General features: G+C 40.1%; 1 protein-coding gene across 5 annotated transcripts in view; it reads right to left on the reverse strand.

Annotated features, from left to right (window-relative positions):
• The window catches only part of DLG2 (discs large MAGUK scaffold protein 2), a 1,040,068-nt gene that overhangs the window by 397,596 nt on the left and 621,291 nt on the right, over positions 1–21,181 (reverse strand). The gene's annotated exons all lie outside the window — the stretch shown is intronic.

A 21,181-nucleotide genomic window follows, 5' to 3' on the forward strand; every position in this document is an offset into this window, starting at 1 on the left:
TGCTTCTTGGCTATCTGTATGTCTTCTTTGGAGAAATGTCTATTTAGGTCTTCTGCCCATTTTTGGATTGGGCTGTTTATTTTTTTAATATTGAGCTGCATGAGCTGTTTATATATTTTGGAGATTAATCCTTTGTCTGCTGATTCATTTGAAAATATTTTCTCCCATTCTGTGGGTTGTCTTTTCGTCTTGTTTATGGTTTTCTTTGCTGTGCAAAAGCTTTGAACTTTCATTAGGTCCCATTAGTTGATTTTTGTTTTTATTTCCATTTCTCTACGAGGTGGGTCAAAAAAGATCTTTCTGTGATTTATGTCACAGAGTGTTCTGTCTACATTTTCCTCTAAGAGTTTTATAGTGTCTGGCCTTACATTTAGGTCTTTAATCCATTTTGAGTTTTTATTTTTGTGTATGGTGTTAGGGAGTATTCTAATTTCATTCGTTTACATGTAGCTGTCCAGTTTTCCCAGCACCACTTATTGAAGAGGCTGTTTTTTCTCCATTGTATATCCTTGCCTCCTTTATCAAAGATTAGTTGACCATAGGTGTGTGGGTTTACCTCTGGGCTTTCTATCCTGTTCCATTGATCTATATTCCTGTTTTTGTGCCAGTACCATACTGTCTTGATTACTGTAGCTTTGTAGCATAGTCTGAAGTCAGGGAGTCTGATTCCTCCAGCTCTGTTTTTTTCCCTCAAGACTGCTTTGGGTATTTGGGATCTTCTTTATTTCCATACAAATTGGGGAATTTTTTGTTCTAGCTCTGTGAAAAATACCATTGGTAGTTTTCTTTTTTTTTTTTTGACTGCATTGGGTCTTCTTTGCTGTGCTCCAGCTTTCTCTAGTTGCAGAGAGCAGGGGCTACTGTTTGTTGCGGTGTGCGGGCTTCTCATTGCAGTGGCTTCACTTGTTGTGCAGCACGGGCTCTAGGCGTGTGGGCTTCAGTAGTTGTGGCACTTGGACTCTAGAGTGCAGGCTCAGTAGTTGTGGCGTACGGGTTTACTTGCTCCACGGCATGTGGGATCTTCCTGGACTAGGGCTCGAACCCATGTCCTCTGCATTGGCAGACGGATTCTTAACCACTGTGCCACCAGGGAAGCCCTGCCATTGGTAGTTTGACAGAGATTACATTGAATCTGTAGATTGCTTAGGGTAGTATAGTCATTTTCATAATGTTGATTCTTCCAGTCCAAGAATATGGTATATCTCTCCATCTGTATCATCTTTAATTTCTTTCATCAGTGTCTTATAGTTTTCTGCATACTGGTTTTTTGTCTCCTTAGGTAGGTTTATTCCTAGGTTTTTTATTCTTTGTGTTGCATTGGTAAATGGGAGTGTTTCCTTAATTTCACTTTCAGACTTTTTGTTGTTAGTGTACAGGTTTGGAAGAGATTTCTGTGCCTTAATTTTGTATCCTGCAACCTTACCAGATTCATTGATTAGCTCTAGTAGTTTTTTGGTGGCATCTTTAGGATTCTCTATGTATAGTATCATGTCATCTGCAAATAGTGACAGTTTTACTTCTTCTTTTCCAATTTGGATTCCTTTTATTTCTTTTTCTTCTCTGATTGCTATGGCTAAAACTTCTAAAACTATGTTGAATAATAGTGGTGAGAGTGGGTAACCTTGTCTTCTTCCTGATCTTAGAGGAAGTGCTTTCAGTTTTTCACCACTGAGAACGATGTTGGCTGTGGGTCTGTCATATATGGCCTTTATTATGTTGAGGTAGGTTCCCTCTATGCCTACTTTCTGGAGAGTTTTGATCATAAATCAGTGTTGAATTTTGTCAAAAGTTTTTCTGCATCTCTTGAGATGATCATATGGTTTTTCTCCTTCAATCTGTTAATATGGTGTATCACGTTGATTGATTTGCGTATATTGAAGAATCCTTGCATTCCTGGAATAAACCCCACTTGATCATGGTGTATGATCCTTTTAATGTGGTGTTGGATTCTGTTTGCTAGCATTTTGTTGAGGATTTTTGCATCTATATTCATCAGTGATATTGGTCTGCAGTTTTCTTTTTTTGTGAAATCTTTGCCTGGTTTTGGTATCAGGGTGATGGTGGTCTCATAGAATGAGTTTGGCAGTGTTCCTCCCTCTGCTATATTTTGGAGGAGTTTGAGAAGGAATGGTGTTAGCTCTTCTCCAAATGTTTGATAGAATTCACCAGTGAAGCCATCTGGTCCTGGGCTTTTTTTTTTTGGAATATTTTTAATCACTGTTTCAATTTCAGTGTTTGTGATTGGTCCGTTTATATTTTCTATTCTTCCTGGTTCAGTCTCGGAAGGTTGTGCTTTTCTAAGAATTCGTCCATTTCTTCCAGGTTGTCCATTTTATTGGCATATAGTTGCTTGTAGTAATCTCTCATGGTCCTTTGTATTTCTGCAGAGTCAGTTGTTACTTCTCCTTTTTCATTTCTAATTCTGTTCATTTGAGTGTTCTCCATTTTTTTCTTGATGAGTCTGGCTAGTGGTTTATCAGTTTTGTTTATCTTCTCAAAGAACCAGCTTTTAGTTTTATTGGTCTTTGGTATTGTTTCCTTTATTCCCTTTTCATTGATTTCTGATCTGATCTTTATGATTTCTTTCCTTCTGCTAACTTTGGGTGTTTTTTTGTTGTTGTTGTTCTCTTTCTCTAATTGCTTTAGGTATAAGGTTAGGTTGTTTATTTGAGATTTTTCTTGTTTCTTGAGGTAGGACTGTATTGCTATAAACATCCCTCTTAGAACTCCTTTTGCTGCATCCCATAGCTTTTGGGTTGTCGTGTTTTCATTGTCATTTGTTTGTATTTTTTTTTTTGATTTCCTCTTTGATTTCTTCAGTGATATCTTGGTTATTTTGTAGTGTATTGTTTAGCCTCCATGTGTTTGTATTTTTTACAGGTTTTTTTCCTGTAATTGATATCTAGTCTCATCGTGCTGTGGTTGGAAAAGCTACTTGATATGTTTTTAGTTTTCTTGAATTTACCAAGGCTTGATTTGTGACCCAAGTTATGGTCTATCCTGGAGAATGTTCCATGAGCATTTGAGAAGAAAGTGTATTCTGTTGTTTTTGGATGGAATGTCGTATAAATATCCATTAAGTGCATCTTGTCTAATGTGTCATTTAAAGCTCGTGTTTTCTTATTTATTTTCATTTTGGATGATGTGTCCATTGGTGAAAGTGGGGTGTTAAAGTCCCCTATTATCATTATGTAACTGTTGATTTCCCCTCTTATGGCTGTTAGCATTTGCCTTATGTATTGAGGTGCTCCTATGTTGGGTGCATAAATATCTACAATTGTTATATCTTCTTGGATTGATCCCTTGATCATTATATAGTGTCCTTTTTTGTCTCTTGTAATAGTCTTTATTTTAAAGTTCATTTTGTCTGATATGAGAATTGCTACTCCAGCTTTCTTTCGATTTCCACTTGCATGGAATAACTTTTTCCATCTCTTCACTTTCAGTCTGTATGTGTCCTTAGATATGAAGTGGGTCACGTGTAGACAGCATATATACGGGTCTTGTTTTTTTTTTTTTTTTTTTTTTTTTTGTGGTACTCAGGCCTCTCGCTGTTGTGGCCTCTCCCGTTGCGGAGCACAGGCTCAGGACACGCAGGCTCAGTGGGCATGGCTCACGGGCCTAGCCGCTCCGTGGCATGTGGGATCTTCCCAGACTGGGGCACGAACCCGCGTCCCCTGCATCGGCAGGCGGACTCTCAACCACTGTGCCCCCTGGGAAGCTTGGGTCTTGTTTTTGTATCCATTCAGCTAGTCTGTCTTTTGGTTGCAGCATTTAATCTATTTACATTTAAGGGAATTATTGATATGTATGTTCCTATTCCCATTTTTTAAATTGTTTTGGGTTTGTTATTGTAGGTCTTTTCCTTCTCTTGTGTTTCCTGCCTAGAGAAGTTCCTTTAGCATTTGTTGTAAAGCTGGTTTGGTGGTGCTGACTTCTCTTAGCTTTTGCTTGTCTGTAAAGTTTTAATTTCTCCATCAAGTCTGAATGAGATCCTTGCTGGTTAGAGTAATCTTGGTTGTAGGTTTTTCCCTTTCATTGCTTTAAATATGTCCTGCCGTCCCTTTTGGCTTGCAGAGTTTCTGCTGAAATATCAGCTGTTAACCTAATAGGGATTCCCTTGTATATTATTTTTTGCTTTTCCCTTACTGCTTTTAATATATATTTTTTTGTATTTAATTTTTGATAGTTTGATTAATATGTGTCTTGGCGTGTTTCTCAGGAAAGATTTTTTTTTTTTTTTTTTTTTTGGTGGTACCCGGGCCTCTCACTTTTGTGGGCTCTCCTGTTGCGGAGCACAGGCTCCAGATGCGCAGGCTCAGTGGCCATGGCTCACGGGCCCAGCCGCTCTGCGGCATGTGGGATCTTCCCGGACCGGAGCACGAACCCATGTCCCCTGCATCAGCAGGCGAACTCTCAACCACTGCGCCACCAGGGAAGCCCCTCAGGAAAGATTTTTACAATTGGCTTTTGAGCTGGTACTCTATGGTATTATGAAATTCCAATTAATTACCAAATGCTCAAACCCTCTGCAGTTAGAATGATATGGGGTGAGTGGTTTGGGTTAATTAAACAAAAAATATTTGGATTCAAGTTTTATAGGTCTTATGTTGACTCTAATTTGGATGCATCCATTTTACTGTAGAAGAATTTGAAACCTGTTTCCTAAGTTCTGACTCCAACATTAACCCCCATTGTCTTTGAAAATAGCCTCTTTCCATTTTCCATCGATAGAGTGAGCAGTGAGGACAGCAAACCAGAACTGCCGTGACCCCTTCCAACTCTAGCATTACATATATTTGGTTAATGAAAATCAGAAATGGAGTTTCACATTTCTAAAACCACAATGCCGTTTGATTATTTAATACATATTTAGTAGTCACCTTGAGGAGAGTAGAGAGGACAGGAATAGCTTTATTTTTAGTTCCTCTCCAAGTTGACCTCTCTTCAGCTTTATACACTTTTCTCTAGATTAGCGCTGCCAACAGAACTTTCAGTGAGAAGGAAGTGCTCCTTATTTGTGCTGTCCAATATGGGAGCCTTTAGCCACATGTGTTATTAAGCACTTGCAATGTGGATAGTGAGAATGAGAAACCTAATTTTTCATTTTATTTAATTCTAAGTAATTTATATTTAAATAGTCACATGTGTCTAGTGGCTACTGTAGTGGACAGCATGGTTCTAGAATCTCTTTCTCTCATTAAAGAGAATTCTTTTTTTCTCTTACCTCTCTCTCTGTTCCTTCTTAGTCTTCTTGAAGGGCTCCCCTTATCTGCTTGATGTTCATAAATGGTGTTTCTAAAAATCGTATCCCTGGCTGCCTTTGACTCTTAGTATTTCCCTCTAGCTCTTCCCTACGGGGCAACTTTTCTATGTTTAGGTTTCAGTTTAAATGTTACTGTCTGATCACTCCGTCCAAACTAAGTCCCCCCCTCTCCATTATTTTCTATCACAACCCTTGTATCTCTTCTTCATTATACTTATCTTACAATGAAATTATATATATATATATATATTTGTTGCCTGTCTTCCACTAGAATGTAATCTTGTGCCTCTAGCACCTAGCATAGTGCCTGACACATATTAAGGACTTGATATTTGTTGAATAGATTAGTAAATGGGTGGTCTTATCCTTTCCCTTATTGATGATTCACTAATCCGTATCTCCAGACCAGACTGCAGTCTCTACTCCAAATTTTTATTTAACTGCCTAAGAATGAACTCATTATCTTCCCTAGACTTTTTTTTTTTTTAATTCCTTATCATGGTTAATGCTATCTGCCCAATTTTGCAATCAGAAACTTCTGCATTGCCTCTCTACTGCTCATGTAGCCCTTTTAATCATGTAACAGATGCAGTCAGTTTTACTTCAGAAATGTCTCTCAAATCATCCTAGCATTGTTGCTTTGGTTTAGGTCTGCAGAGTTGCACACTTGAACCTGCCAGGAACTCCTAACTAGGCTCCTCCTGACGGTCATTCACCCCTGCACTTTCTCCTTCATATGGCTTTCAGAGAAATTTTCTTAAAAAACAAATATAATCATTCCATCCCCCTTCTTTTTAAAGCTCCCATTGCTTCTTCACTACCTAAGGGATAAGATCCTCCTTAGCCTTTTTTTTTACACGTGAGGCCTTCATGATTTGGGTTCTGTGGATTCTTTCACCCTCAACCCTTGGCACATTAATTATGGCCCATACCTTCCTATCACACAGAACTTCCTGTGTTCCTGATGGCCAGGTGCTTCTTCAGGCCTTTTTCAAATGTTCTTCCTCTGTTTGGAATACCCATCTCCAGCTGAATGGCTTATCCTTCAACAATTCTCCCAGACAAACTTATCCATCTTCTGGGTAGTTTTCCCAAAGCATTTTGTTTTGAAGGCATTACAGCATTCATCACTTTAAAATATATATGATTTGTCTGACTCTTCCACCAAGTAGAAATTCTTTAAGCACAAGAAGTATTTCTTGTTCAACTTCTTGAAGAATGATTTATTTCTCTGCAGTGGTTAAGAGCCTGGCTTTGGCTTCAGACACACACCTATGTTTGAAACCTGGATTTCCACTTATGAACTATGAGATCTGTCAATTCACTTCATCTTGCTGAGCCTCAGGTTTCTTATCCTTAAAATGGGAATAGTGTGGTACTTAAAACACATAGCTTTTTTAAGTATTAAGTGAGATCAAATGGGATAATGAATGTAAATGCCCGGACCATACTAATAAATAAGTTGCTGGTAGCTCTTACTTTCCACTCAACAAATATTTATTGAGCACACACTATTTTCAGAGTACTGTGGTATAGTTGAAAACTATTATCATATAGACCTGGTCCTCAGAGAATTTATAATCTAGTGGAGGAAATATGACAAATACATAAAACTATACTTTGATACAAAATACAGTAGGTAATAACAGATACATAAAAAGTGCTATGAAGTTCAAGAATGGAGAAAAATAATTTCTGGATGTGGTCTAGGGAAGGTTTGATGAAGGACATTCCATTTAAATTATACATAAAAATATGGCTAGACTCACATCACTCAGCATGATAGGTGCTGGGCAGGGGCAGATGCAGGTTTTGTGGGGGTCTGATGGTTTTACAATTTGGGCCCTTTTTAAAAAAAAGAATATAAAATCACGTGTATAACATTATACACCTTGAGTTTCTTATTCACCCAGAGTGCTAGTACCTGACATCTAAAAAGTGCTTAATAAAGAAGAGCTCCCTTTCTCCTGGCTTCTGTGTGCCCAGTACCCAGCAAAGTGCATGGCACAAGGTATAGGACCTTGAAGTGGCCCATATAATTGAGGGGCCCTAGAGTTTCAAGGCAAATTCACTTCTGGTGTCGTGCTTGGTGCTGGGAATATAATCATGAACACAACTTAGTTCCTGACTTCATGGAGCTCTCATCTTAGTGGGACAGGAATTATGTAGAAAAAATTAATTATAATAATATTCATACATCCACAAACACTTAGGATAAGTTTTATAACCGGTAGGAGAGCACTGATCTGATACAGAGATGTGGGGATTAGGAGGATGTTTAGTGCATAAGGAAAAGCATGAATGAGGGAAGTGAGAGAATACGTGGTTTTTGGAGAAAAGCAAGTATTCTTGCTTGACAGGAATATAGGGTCCTAGTAGGGCTGCAGTGGAGACCTGGAAGCAGGGGACAGACCTGGAAGATGTTCTGTGGTAGGTAAAGAGACTCAATTCTCAGTTCTCAGGAGAGCAGGGCAGAGTATTTGCACATACTTCCATTCATGTAACAAAAACTTACCCAGCAGCCACTGGGCCTTGGACGTACAAAGCTATGCAAGACACAGTCTCTGTCCCTGAGAGGTTTACACTCTGTGTTATGGGTTGAATATGTCCCCCCCCCACAAAAGATATGTTGAACTCCTAACTGTCAGTACCTCAGAATGTGACATTATTTGGAAAGGGGGTCATTGTGGATGTATTGGTTAGATGAAGATTAGGTTAATACTGGAGTAGGGTGGGCCACTTCTCCAGCCTGACTGGTCTTCTGAGAAGTAAACAGCCATGTGAAGACACAGAGACACACAGGAAGAATGTCATGTAAAGATGAAGGAAGAGAGGAGAGCTGTGTGTGAACTGCAAGCCAAGGAATGCCCCAGATTGCCAGTTAACCACCGGGAACTAGGAAGAATTCCCATACAGGTTTCGGAGGGAACATGGCTCTGCCACCACCTTAATTTCAGGCTTCTAGCCTCCAGTATTGTGAGACAATACATTTCTGTTGTTTTAAGCCCCCCAATCTGAAGATCGGGAAGATCCCCCCCCTCTCTTCATGACTGTTTGAATATTTGCTCTCCTTAGCTCTGTCTGACACTAGCTCTCGTAGGATTCCATTGCACCAGACTCATACGGTCTATCCTCATCTTCCTACTTTCTCTCTTTATCCATTTAACGAGTATCTGCTGAGAGTCCACTATACTTCAGGAAGGCTCTTCTGGGGCTAGGGCTACAACCATAAGGCAGACAGACTCTACCTCCCAGGAGTTTACAATCTAGTGGTAGATCAGAAGGGTAAACTGGCAGTTATAAATCAGTAAAGCTAAGATTGTAATCTCCTACAATGATGATAACTGCCTTGTATGTTTGTGTTTTCCACTTGACTCTGAGATTCTTGAGTGTCACAGTCACTTTGTGATTCAGTGTCTGACATCTAAAAAGTGCAGGCTCTCTTTTCTCCGCTCTTGTTTCCCCAATATCTGGTAAAATGCCTGGCACAAAGAACACGCTCAATGAATGACTATGGAGTAAAAATCTAGCAGACACCCATGTCTCCACGTGAATAAGTTGATCCTGAGAGCTGGTAGCGATAAAAGGCAGATTGCAACACTGGGAACAAAAAACAAAGGGAGGGTGGCTAAGGGATGAGAGGATTTGGTCTAGGAGGAGTGGAGATGAGGCACCCAAAACACACCACATGTCCATTTGCTGAATTTGATTTCTATTCTATGAAGGCTAACCTAGGAGTCTTCCCAAGGCTGAATTGCTACTAAAGATTATGTGTAAGAAATTCTAGTTGTCAGACAAGAAATGGCTTCATGGGTGTGTCACAGGGTAAGCCCGATACAGGGCAAGATGCTTTCTCATATTTTACATCTCTTCCCACCATCTTTCCCTTAAAATAAGTCCTGTTTCCCCATTATCATTCCTTCTACAGGCGAAAGAAGTCCTATTCAAACAAACAAAAACAACAACCATGTAAAAGCTCTAAGTGAATTTGTCTCTTTCATCTTGGTACATCTACATCTACAGTAGGGTATTATAGGAGCTTAACTCACAAACCCTGTGTATGACTCACTATGGTGCCACACTCTAGCTCAATTTGATCTGGGTTTCCTGGTGCTTGGATGTGTTACTTAAGCCATAATCCTTACCTCTTAGTGCTAAAGTCATACAGTTCTAGAAGAGCCAATGTACCTCATCTAAGTCTTAGGTGGAGGATAAAAGCAGATAAGACATGAGAAAGGGAAAAAAGAATAACCACAGGAATGAAGACTCTTGTTCATCCTCATCCTTCTCTGGAAAGAGAGGAGTCCTTGGCTAGCATATTAGGAGCTGAATTTTGGTCTTAACTTTGGTGTGGCCTTGAAAAAAATCTTCTGCCTGTCTCTGGCCTCAGAATAGTTTCTCCATATAGAAAGTAGATGATTGGACATGACAATATTTTAGATATTTGGCAACTCTAATTCTCATATTAACCCCCTTTCCCCAAATTATGGATGGAAACTAAATAAGTTAAAATTAGGAGAATATTACAAGGCAGCTCCTCACAGAGATGTGTGTTTTCTTGACAGGCAAGGCCAGGTAATCATAATGATATCTCCTTCTGCAAAAATCACATGTATTATTAAATACAAGGCTTGACCTGTGATAGCTGTGGCTCTTTTCCATGCCAAAGGTGAAAGGTGTTGATGTAACTTTTAGTGTTTCCTTGTGGCCCAATCATCATATGTTAGCATATGTACATATCTATACATAGATATACATAGAGAGATAGATATATACATATAGTGATCTGGCACTCCTATAGTTTTGTAAACTGTAGCACTCTCAACCCACTTAAATATTCCAGGAATTGTACAACAGGATTGGTAAGAGGGAATAAAACTACTACCATCAACCCTGGTCTTTTTCATTACTGAACATAATACAAATTTATTTCTTGGTTAGTGAGAAGAGCTTTAGTTTTAATTATAATCACCAGTGTTTATTAAGAGCTATGGATATTTAATCCTTATACTGTCCTTATAGGTTAGGTATTATTTTTCTCATTTAAAGATGAGAAAAGAAAGGTTAGGGTTCTTGTTCAAGGTTGACCAGTTAAAAGTGGTAGCAGCAGCATTCATACTCCTAATTGCCTATAAAAGCCTTTGCTGCTTCCACTACCTTATACCTTGTATGATCAATTGGTTTATCTCCTCTAGTAAAAAAAAAAAAAAAAAAAAATGACTGGAAGTGGAGAAAATCAGTCACTCAGGGAAAGTGAATCCCTGATTCCCTAGGTCATAATAGGAGAAGGAACTTTAACAAATCATAATTTGTTAAACATAGTCCAGGCTTGGGAGATCGCTTCATAACTACATGATAGGATAAAACCTAGGAGCCACCCTTAGGAGTTCTGCACCTAAAGCGGGGAGAAACTCCTGTACACAAAACAAGATAGAAACTACAAGCATTAAGTTGTGTGGCAGAAATTTAATCTGTTATTTCGGCAATCAGAAAGGCTCCTAGGGATACATATGTACAAGTTTCTTATAAACCCTTTTAATATAATGGTAATCAATGGAGACCCAGGGGTATGGAAAGAGCATCTGTGTGTGCATGCATGTGAGCTAGCACACGGTTGCACGGGCTCTGGACTTATTCTGTCACGTGTAAAATGAGGAGGTGATCTGAGGTGACTCTTTACCCAAAAATATCCTTTTCACATCTGCGACTCTTTCTGAAAGTCTGCTATTGCATTTCTTTGGGTCTAGAAGGGTGTTTGAACCCTTGGTGTCTCTTTCTAAATGGGCATACTCTCTCTTCTTCCTTTGCTTCTCTACTGTGTGCTGTGTTCTGTCTTCCACACTCTTGACTATATCTCCCCAAGGGCACATGAGAGGTGCACAGGAAATGTCTGTTAAATGAACAACGAATGGAGGTTTCATTTGCTTGTTAATGGATTCCTGGTATGGAGAAAGAGGGATGAGGTTCTAGCACATCAGAAAGAAAAGGAGCAGATGAAATATAGGGAGAGAGGAGAGAGAAAGCTAATTCCTACTGTGAACCTACTGTGCTAGGATATTTCCATATTTTTAAAAACTAAATTCTCAAAACAATCTTATGAAGTAGATATTAATCCCTTCTCTATAGATTAAAGAAACAGAGAAGTTTCAGAAACAGCTCAAGGTGATGCAGCTAGTAAGAGCCAGTTTTTAAATGAAGGTAGAGATAAATCAAAAGGCCGTGTTCTTTAAATTATACCAGGCTGCACTACTGAGGAGAGGGACTTGAGGACAAGCAAGAATTTCAGAGGTGCAGGAAAAGCACTGTAAGGGGAGAGATGTTTACATATTTTAATATTATGCACCGTTGATATTGCAATTCAGTTTTCCCATTAATGTACATAATTCTCCACCACAGGAGAATTCTCTATTTGCAAAATTGAATAGGCTATGAAAAGCATGGCTTTATTCTACACTTCCATGTAGCTTTTATAGACCTGGAGAAGGGAAAATTCCCAACTCTTGATACCAGCCCATGTGAGCATGAAAATTCCTCAGTCTGAAGAGGGTGCTCTCTTCCCTTTGGGTTTGGTAGTCACTTAATAAAAATCACTGACCCCACATCTGAATAGTGCTACTAGTTTCCTCCAAATTAGCTGCTTTTTCTTTCATCCTGAAATTACATAGATATAAGCTCAGTGAATTTTTGCAGTTTTCAACACTCTGTCACTCTCACTAGACTGTGTGCCCCTCAAAGGCAGGAACTGGGCCTTTTTCTTCTTGATTTTCTCAAATGCCTCACTAGAGTGTCTGGCATATACTGGGCATCCAGAAAACACTAGTTGAATGAAAGAATGAATGAGAGATTCATCAATCAGATCACTGATTGAATGAATGGATGGATGGTGCTTGTCTCCTATACAAGTCTTCTCGAGCAGTCTAATTTTTCCATGTAACAAGCAGGAACCTTTAACTGACTGTGATCCATCAGTCAAAGATTGCTGACCCACATCTTAAAAGCATACTTCAGTGGAGTAAACATTTACCAGGACTGGAAATCAGAGAGATTAAGTAAAGCAGAGAGATTAAATAAAGGATAAAGACTACTGACTGTTTTTCTGTAATAGAGGGACATCTGGCTTATGGCATAGGAAATGGATGTGTTCTTTCTTTAAACTCTTTTGTAATTGGCCAGGAGAAGGAAGTAAACAGAAATCCTAATGAAATTTGAGGGTGTCTGAGGGATTAGCAATACATGCTGAGAAAAACCCCAGATTCAGTTTGGATATATAAAGATGGATGTTTCAAGAGGAGTAATCTAATGAAGGCTGACAAATGATACTCAAAGCAATTCTCTTCATTTCCTGCTCTCCACAGCCATGCCACCTCCCGGGTCATAGGCGGGCAAGGTGAAAATATAACGAAAATCATTCTTTATAAGTGGTTCAGGTCAAGGTCACATGTGATGTCCAGTAAATTTTCTTCAGATGAGAATGAGGCTGTTTCTATTCATGTGATGGATGAACAACCATAAACCCTCTGACCATGACTTCTGATTAGACGTATCTTTGTGAATAACAGGACAGAGAAGGACCTACTCTGTCCATCAGACTAAAAGATGTGGTTGTATGTCTTTGACATTTCTGATAAGACAAGATGGTCTAGTGGTGAGAGTATGGGGCTGGGAGATAGGCATATGGGTTACAGTCAAGGCTTTTCCCCTTCACAGATACATGATCTTGAAAAAGCCACTTACCTTTTGACACATCTGTAAACAGGGTAAGTGATTCTTACTCAGCCTCCCTTTAAATAAATTTGTTATTGGGGCCAAATGGAGTGATGTCCTTGAGATGCCTTCGTAAATTGCATTGCACTATACAAACATAAGCCTAGTACCTTCAGGGTGAACAGCAAAAGAGAAGAATAAAAGGAAAAAGAAAGAAATGAATGGAGAATAAAAAGTAAAAGAAGAGGAAGAGGAGAAAGTTTCTAGGGAAAAGGGAGGGGAGAGGGAGAAAAGACAGAAAATAAGAGGGGCCGGGAAAAAGAGTTGGGAGAGTAGGAGAGTAGCGTGCAGCAGCAGTGAGAAAGGATCTCTACGTTCTGGCACGCAAAGAGATAAACAAGCAAACAAATACATCAAACAAAGGAAAAAACAACGGAACAGCAGAATGGCTCAGAGATGGAATTTAGAGAATTACATCTTTGCAGAGATCACACATTTCTGATAAGCACTGGAAATCTCCATCAAACGGCCTCTCTGGAGGAGACAGTCAACCATGAGTCAGCCTCCTTATTATAAATTTCTAAATAGCAAGCTCTACTGAATTCATGTTCTAGTCTGTGCTCAGCTCAGAAATACACTCAGACACATTCTTAATCATTGCTTGTGCAGCCGTTGATGATAGCCCTTCCTTTCTCTTCGCCTAGTTAATGCCTACTCATTGTTCAGAGGCTTCCAAGACCTTCCTGACCTTCCTGAGGAGGTCAGATCCCCTATTCCAGACACTCAGAGCAGCACAGGTCACTTTTTCATAGCACTTGGCCCACGTATAGGTTTGTATTTGTTTGTGCAATTATTTGATTAATGTCTGCTTCTTCCCACCAGACTGAGGGGCAGAGTTAGTGTCTGCATGGCTCATCATTATAATCCCAATTGAATTTACTGATTGGTTATAACAGACTCAAGTCAGCAAGGGCAGCCTTAATACTGGAAAGATGCTAAAAAAGACAGTATTCAAAGAGGGATAATAGTGCAACTATAAAGAGCAGGTTGGAGCCAGAACAACAATTAGAGGAGTCTTGTGATTGATATAACTTTCTGACAGTTTGGGCAGCTAAATCCTGTCATGGAATAACGTTTCCTGTATTCATTTTTACTGGTCTAACAAACATACAACTGGGTGTTTTCTTAATTCCTCCTTGGTTCATTCAGTGTATTAACTAGCTTTCCAATGCCATATCAGTCAGTGTCATGGGTGATCGTATTATTATTAGCATTAATTATTATGAGTATTGATTAAGAGCAGCAATTTTCTAGTTGAATGTTCTGCAGCACACTCTTTCAAATGTTTAATTATATAATAACGAGGAGGAAGTTTATTTACAATTTACTTTGAGTCCTTTATAAAACCAATTTATTAAAAATAAAAAGCTTTCCAAGGAATATATGCAGGGTTAAGTAATCATGTTGGCATTGAACTATGTGCAGAAAATAAGGACTATTTATAGAAAACCCCTAAACCAAACTCCCCAGTGGACTCTGTGGCATCCCTCTAAGATAAATTCCAGCTGCTTGGCATTGAGCAGCCTCCGTGTGCAAGGCCACTGAGAAGGATAGCCCAGCAGCTCTGCATAACCAGACTCCTAATCTGTCACTTCCAGGTTTCGTCCTAGTTCTGCAGGGTAAAACATATGCCAACAGTGGGGAAATATTATTCCTCCATTTCTTCTAATTCAGCATGTTTCAAGCTCGTGAAATCACGTTAGGTGGTCATTCTACTTTTGTTAATGTTCTTATATGAAACTGGATTTTTGACAATGACTAAAAACTTCCAAAACCCTGGAAATGATACTGAACTCCACATCGTATTTCAGTGTCTTACTTAGGCCTCCAAATTGGCCAACTTGCAATAACAAAGCACATGTAATTCTGAGGAGGCAAGAGAGGGTGGTGACTTAGAAATGTGGGTTTCAGTCTCAATTCTGCCTCTTACTGGCTGTGACCTTGGGCACCACCCTTAACTTCTCTAAGCCTCAGTGTCCCCATCCATAAAGTGGGTTAGTATTCTCATACATAATGATAATAATTGTCATTGGAACCGAATGAGATCCACATAAAGCACTTACAACATATCAGCTAGTATTAAATATGTAGTATTTAATGTTATATTTTTAGCATTTGAATATAGAAAATATCCTTTTTGAAATTTACTGTCTATGTTTCTGAACTGCCTGCTTTTATGATGGAGTGTTCTACATTCCTTATTTTACATCTTTCCTGTTTTCATGGTTTTAAGGAAGGCTTTCCTCAGTGGAGTAATGATGACAATGGTTAATGTTTATAAAAGTCTTTACCTGGGAAAATATAAATCTAGATTCTCAATGTCATCTTCTAAAATCTTTTTTGATATTTTACTCGAAATTCCAAATTTGGAAGCTTCTGTCTGTCCTATATGAAGAATCGGACAATTTTTTTTTTTTTTTGAAACACAGTTGTTATTTCAACAGCAGTTGGTGATAGAAATCCAAGCCCTGTGAGAGAGTTAGAATCCCATGTACTGGTAGCCCTTAAATATTTCCCAGTTCTCTGCAGCCTCAGCATTTTTTCAACACTGATAAATTTCTGGCAATCCTTAAAGTTTGCTGTGATGACACCTTTTATATTTCAGCTCTACGCATGTAAGGAAGAAAGATGATAAGGCATAGGAAAGGATGTCTTTTGGAGTAAAAAATGGAAAAAAGAAGCAGTAGGCCAGTAGAAACGGGGCTAAGAAAAATGAGCTGACAGCTCAACTAGGAGCAGAGGTGGAAACTTCAGGGACATGAGGAGAAATGAAAAGAAAACACGTGATTGTGAACTGGGAACAGAGATGATCAGGGGTTACCCGCTGCTCTGATTAATTCCTAATAAATCCCCTGAGGTTTAAGCTCCGAAGTTCACTCTCCTGGGATGGAAGGAGGGGGCCATAAACTTTCTTAGTCTTTTCACGCAGCTAAGGTCCTTCCGCAGGTGACCTGGAGGCAAAACTAAAGGTGGGAATCTCACCCAAGAAGATGGTCTGTCTTTATTGGACTATAAATCAGAAGAAACAAAAAATTTTTGTCTTTTGGTGGAGGGAGTTTGATTTCTTTCAGGCACTTATAAAAATCAACTAGCTGTTTGTCTCTTTAATTTCCCTATATTCTCCCTAAATAAACTCTTTAGCCGGCCGGAGGGTAAAATAACGGGGGTAACAACTATATATATTTTTGTATATTCTAAAAATATACAGGGCTTCCCTGGTGGTGCAGTGGTTGAGATTCCGCCTGGCGATGCAGGGGACACGGGTTCGTGCCCCAGTCCGGGAAGATCCCACGTGCTGCAGAGCGGCTGGATCTGTGAGCCGTGACTGCTGAGCCTGTGCGTCCAGAGCCTGTGCTCTGCAACGGGAGAGGCCATAACAGTGAGAGGCCCACGTACCACAAAAAAAAAAAAAAAAAAAAAGAAAAGAAAAAAAAAATATACACACACACACACAAAATCCTCTTCAGGAACCTAACTTGCCCCTCTGTTCTGGTGAGGTCACTTATATTTCTGTGGCAAATAACGATTTTTGACCACTGACCCCAGCAACTATACAACCTGAATGAAGTTTCTTCTTTAGATCTGCAAGTAATTCAGTGTATTTCTCAGCATATCCGGCCTCCTTAGTTACTCTGGGAAACACTGCTTAGCACTGCTTTTGAGGGTCAGGGTGCAGAAATGTGTTGGAGGAAGTTGAGCATTCACGCCGATTAGATTCGGGAAAGGTGGCTGGGTCTGCGAGTGGGTGGGTAGAGATAACTCAAGCCAACTACCCCTGAGCCCAGCTGTTTAGAGTCCTGTGGTCCCTAAGGTTTCATTTCTGGAAATAGTTCTATAAGTCTGGAAGCCAAACTTTTATATCCTTCAAAACTCATGAAATTATAAAATGTTAAGAGTGGGAAGGAATCTAACACACTGTTTAACTCAACCTCATCACTTTATATATGAGGTAACTGAGATGCGCTCAAAATCACAGAGTAAGAGGTAGCTGACTTGAATGCAGAATCCAGGTCTTCTGATTCTCAGGTCAATAATGCTTCCACTTTCTACAGTGACGTATATTTTGGAACTAAATATGTAGGCACTTAGACTAAGAAGACTGACTGAGTACTTTATTTTTGTTTTTTTTGTGGCATGCGGGCCTCTCACCGTTGTGGCCTCTCCCGTTGCGGAGCACAGGCTCCGGACGCGCAGGCCCAGCGGCCATGGCCCACGGGCCCAGCCACTCCGCGGCACACGGGATCCTCCCAGACCGGGGCACGAACCCGTGTCCCCTGCATCGGCAGGCAGACTCCCAACCACTGTGCCACCAGGGAAGCCCTGACTGAGTATTTTAAATCAGCATTGTTCTGGGGAATTGGAAGTATGTTAGCTGTAAAAAAGCTTCTCTATTAAGGCAAAAGGAGCTGGATAGGGAACAAAAAAGCAAATGATTCCAGTTGATGTCCTGTTCCCAGAGTGTCACTGGAAAGGACAGCTGTTCAGGCCCAATATGGGAACACCAGAGGCTCCCTGGCTCCACCAATGCATGGTCTCAAGGGCCTGTCGTGGTCTTAGAGCGTGGAGAGGGAGTCTCTTGTGCCAAACAGAGGTAGTACACGGCTATTGCTACAGCGACAGGACTGTTCCACTGAGCAAGAATGACAGTGATACCACCACAGACCAGTCAACCTGAGAGGATGGGTTCCCTTACATGTATTTGTTTATAGGCAAGACCACTTATTGGTTCTCCTTGGGATATTTACCGACATCTGGATTTGGGAGAAATTTTTGGTTGAGGTCAATTAGACAAAATATTCACTCCATATGAATTCCTTCTATTCATAGAGGGTGGTTAACATCTTTCAGGGCAGGTATTTTATGGATGTGAAAATGCTAGTTTCTAGAAAATTCTGCCTCTATATTGTTGCTAAAATGATCTTCTAAGGTAAGATAAAACAGTATATGTCCTCTTCTGGACAAAAGGAAGATATTTGAGTAGCTGAAGGTACGCCTTAGTCTTTGCAGTATTAGCAAAGTACTTCTAGGTTTTTTTGCACATGATTTTCTTCTTCTTTTTTTTTTTTTTTTAAACCCCTTCCTAGTTCCAAATACATTCTGCAAAATGTAATTTGTGTCACCTCTCCTGAGAATCCTACCTACCTTCCCAGAGGCAATCACTTTTAACCATTTCGGTTTTAATTCTAGTGGTTACTTCCCTATTGCTAAACATATGCTTATACTAGAGCCATTGACGCTTGAACAAAGGGCGGGGGTTAACCTGAGTATAATTTATTGTCAGCCCTCCATATCTGAGTTTCCTCCACATCTGTGAATTCAACCAGCTGCAGGTAGTGCAGTACTATAGTATTTATTATTGAAAAATATCAGCATAAAGTGGACTTGTACAGTTCAAATCACATTGTTCAAAGGTCAGCTTCATTTCATTAAATTCTATTTTGTTCCCAGAACAAACGAAATCCCTCTGTCTTCCTTAGGATAGTTTTTGTTATGTGTGTTTTAATCTCGTTTCTGTCACTCGGTAGGTTTGCTGAGATATTTGGTAACCTATGGTTGTCTGTTCCTATTTAAGAATGAGGTAGTAGGTCTCAGAAAGTACTGCATATAAGGGCAAAACTTTTTCACTGAAAGGCTTCAGGTTAGGGGAGCAAATCTGAAACTGTGCCCCTAACTAGCACATAGTGCAGGGCTTTGGTGTGGGACACTATTCAAATGAGCTTATCTGGGTTCCTCAGAAGAGTCATCCTATTTCTTCAGAGCAGAAAGTTCATTTTCTGACTGGTGGTAAGTGCTCGCCTGGCAGCTGTTCTGCGTGTAGGGGTGTGCACGCTGAGTGGGGGCATCTTCTATTCTCAGGCTCTGCTCTCAATCCCATCTGTTGTCACTATTCTGAAGTCTCCGAGTTTCCTGGGTTCTGTTAGGCGGATCTGCTTCCTCCTGAGCTGTGGGCTCCTCTATACTTTGCAGCTTCACTGTGGTGGGCTGTTTTGTGGGTGGCATCCCTGGAAACACATCTCCAGGAGATGGCAGTCACATAGAATACCATGTGTAAGGTGCCCCCGGAGCTGTGTAAGGTACAGCACATGCCTTTCCTCTGTAGGTGATCTAAGGCAGGGACTGCTTTGTTCTGTTTCTTCAATTATTACCCTTCCATCTGCTTTCTGTCATGCAGAAGTATGCTGAAATCTTTTGGCCTTTGACGCTCCCTTCTCATTTCCTTTACTGTTACGGGACTGTCCCTTTTTAAAAATTCCATTAGCTTCTTTTTAATGGGGTCTCAGGAGGAAGAGGAGATTAAGATATGGGCTGCATCTGTCAGCTTGAACCTGAAGCAAGGAGCTCATACTGTTAATGGGGATGTTATTCTGCCTCGTTATGTCTGGCATAGTTATAGATGATTCAGATATCAATTTAAAAAACAGCAGTAACTCTAGGTAGAGGCTCAGTTAGACAGTTTTGTTGTCTCTGTGGTTCGAATTAACTGGAATTCTGAAATATTTCCACTTATTTTATGTCAAGTAAATAGCAACTTCAGTGAAAAATATATAAACCTATGGTCCTTAAAAGCACATTGATTTTAATAAATATCCTTAGTTGCTTTCCACGAAAGCATTAGCAAGGAGAATTTTGAAATAATGAAATTTCCAATTTCAGCTGATTGCCCACGTTCAGCAGTATAACACCTTAATGGGAAGCCTGCTAAAGACCCATTGGCCTATGCAAAATGAAAAATACCTCTCCCACTATACGTTCAGTGACAGTGGTGGTATGCCACATTATCTATGTATTTGATGGCCAGCTGGGATATATAGCATAAACTTTAGTGCTCTGGGCTTTGTAGAGGATTACTGAGGGTTCCACTTCTAAATATTCCAGCAATGCAAGATTAATTCTACCTCAAATATTTTATTTTATATCAAGAAATGTTTTACATACATAGGTACATATATATGTATTTAATAACAAGTTTCCACGTGGGTCTTCAAACTAACCTAAGCTTTAAAAATGAAAGTTTTGTTTGTTTTCTCACAATACTTGGACGAAGCATATATTCAACTAGTACTTACTGAGGGTCCTACAGGTACCCGCTGCTTTTACAGAAAGTTGGTGAGTGCTATGCTTTTCTCCCTTTTGGCTGAGGAGGCAGCTCATGCTTAGGGAGGGGATGGGTCCTGTTTAAGATTAACAACAGACAGCAGAGAGGTCAGGATTCAAAACGAATTCTTTGATTCCAGAGTCAGTTTTCTTCCATGATTGCAGGGAACAGAATATTTTTCATAGTTCATTATTAACTAGATACGAGGCAAACTGCTTTATACCAGTTGGAACAACGGGACATAGCTGAGAATACCGTTTCCTGTTTTTTAGAAATGGAATCACTCTGTTATGACATCAGGTTAAGGCCTTCACATTTTTGTTTTCATCTTAACAGAGAATTAGAGTTAGTGACTGCATTTATCACAGAGGTCATTTCACTCAAGTGGAAAACAGTGCAAAATGCTGAAAGAGTGCTTATTGGCAAACTGCTAATAAGCTTTTGTGAATAAGAAGAAAGAAGGAAAAGGTTTGGAAATAGCTCTAGAAGGAAATGCCATTATTTAGCATAGCTGAAGGAAGGCTTCTTTGTGTAATGACTGAACTGTGGGATGATAGCCACCCTGCACGCTGCCAAAGGAGGTCTTTATAAGGAACTAGGAAGGTGAGCTGGAGACCAGTGGTAAGCTCAGCCTCCACACCCTCGTCTCTACCACAACTAACACCTTAGGCACTTAGTGTGTGTGTGGGCCTCCAGTGCCACCCCAGATGCTGGGCTAGTCATTCTCCTTAGTGATTTCTAGGCTGAGAGTCAGTTCTACTTCTTTATCATTTTTTATCCTAGGAACTTCTTCACTATGTCTAACTTAGCCTGAATGTGGCTTATAAATGGTGGGACCAGTGCTTTCCCACTCAATAAAGACTTTTTTTTTTTTTTTGCGGTACGTGGGCCTCTCACTGTTGTGGCCTCTCCCGTTGCAGAGCGCAGGCTCCGGACGCACAAGCTCAGCGGCCATGGCTCATGGGCCCAGCTGTTCCGCGGCATGTGGGATCTTCCCAGACCGGGGCACGAACCCATGTCCCCTGCATCAGCAGGCGGACTCTCAACCACTGCGC

This window comes from Lipotes vexillifer, unplaced genomic scaffold (genome assembly GCF_000442215.2).
Source record: "Lipotes vexillifer unplaced genomic scaffold, Lipotes_vexillifer_v1.1 scaffold1457, whole genome shotgun sequence".
In the NCBI taxonomy this organism is placed as follows: Eukaryota; Metazoa; Chordata; class Mammalia; order Artiodactyla; family Lipotidae; genus Lipotes; species Lipotes vexillifer.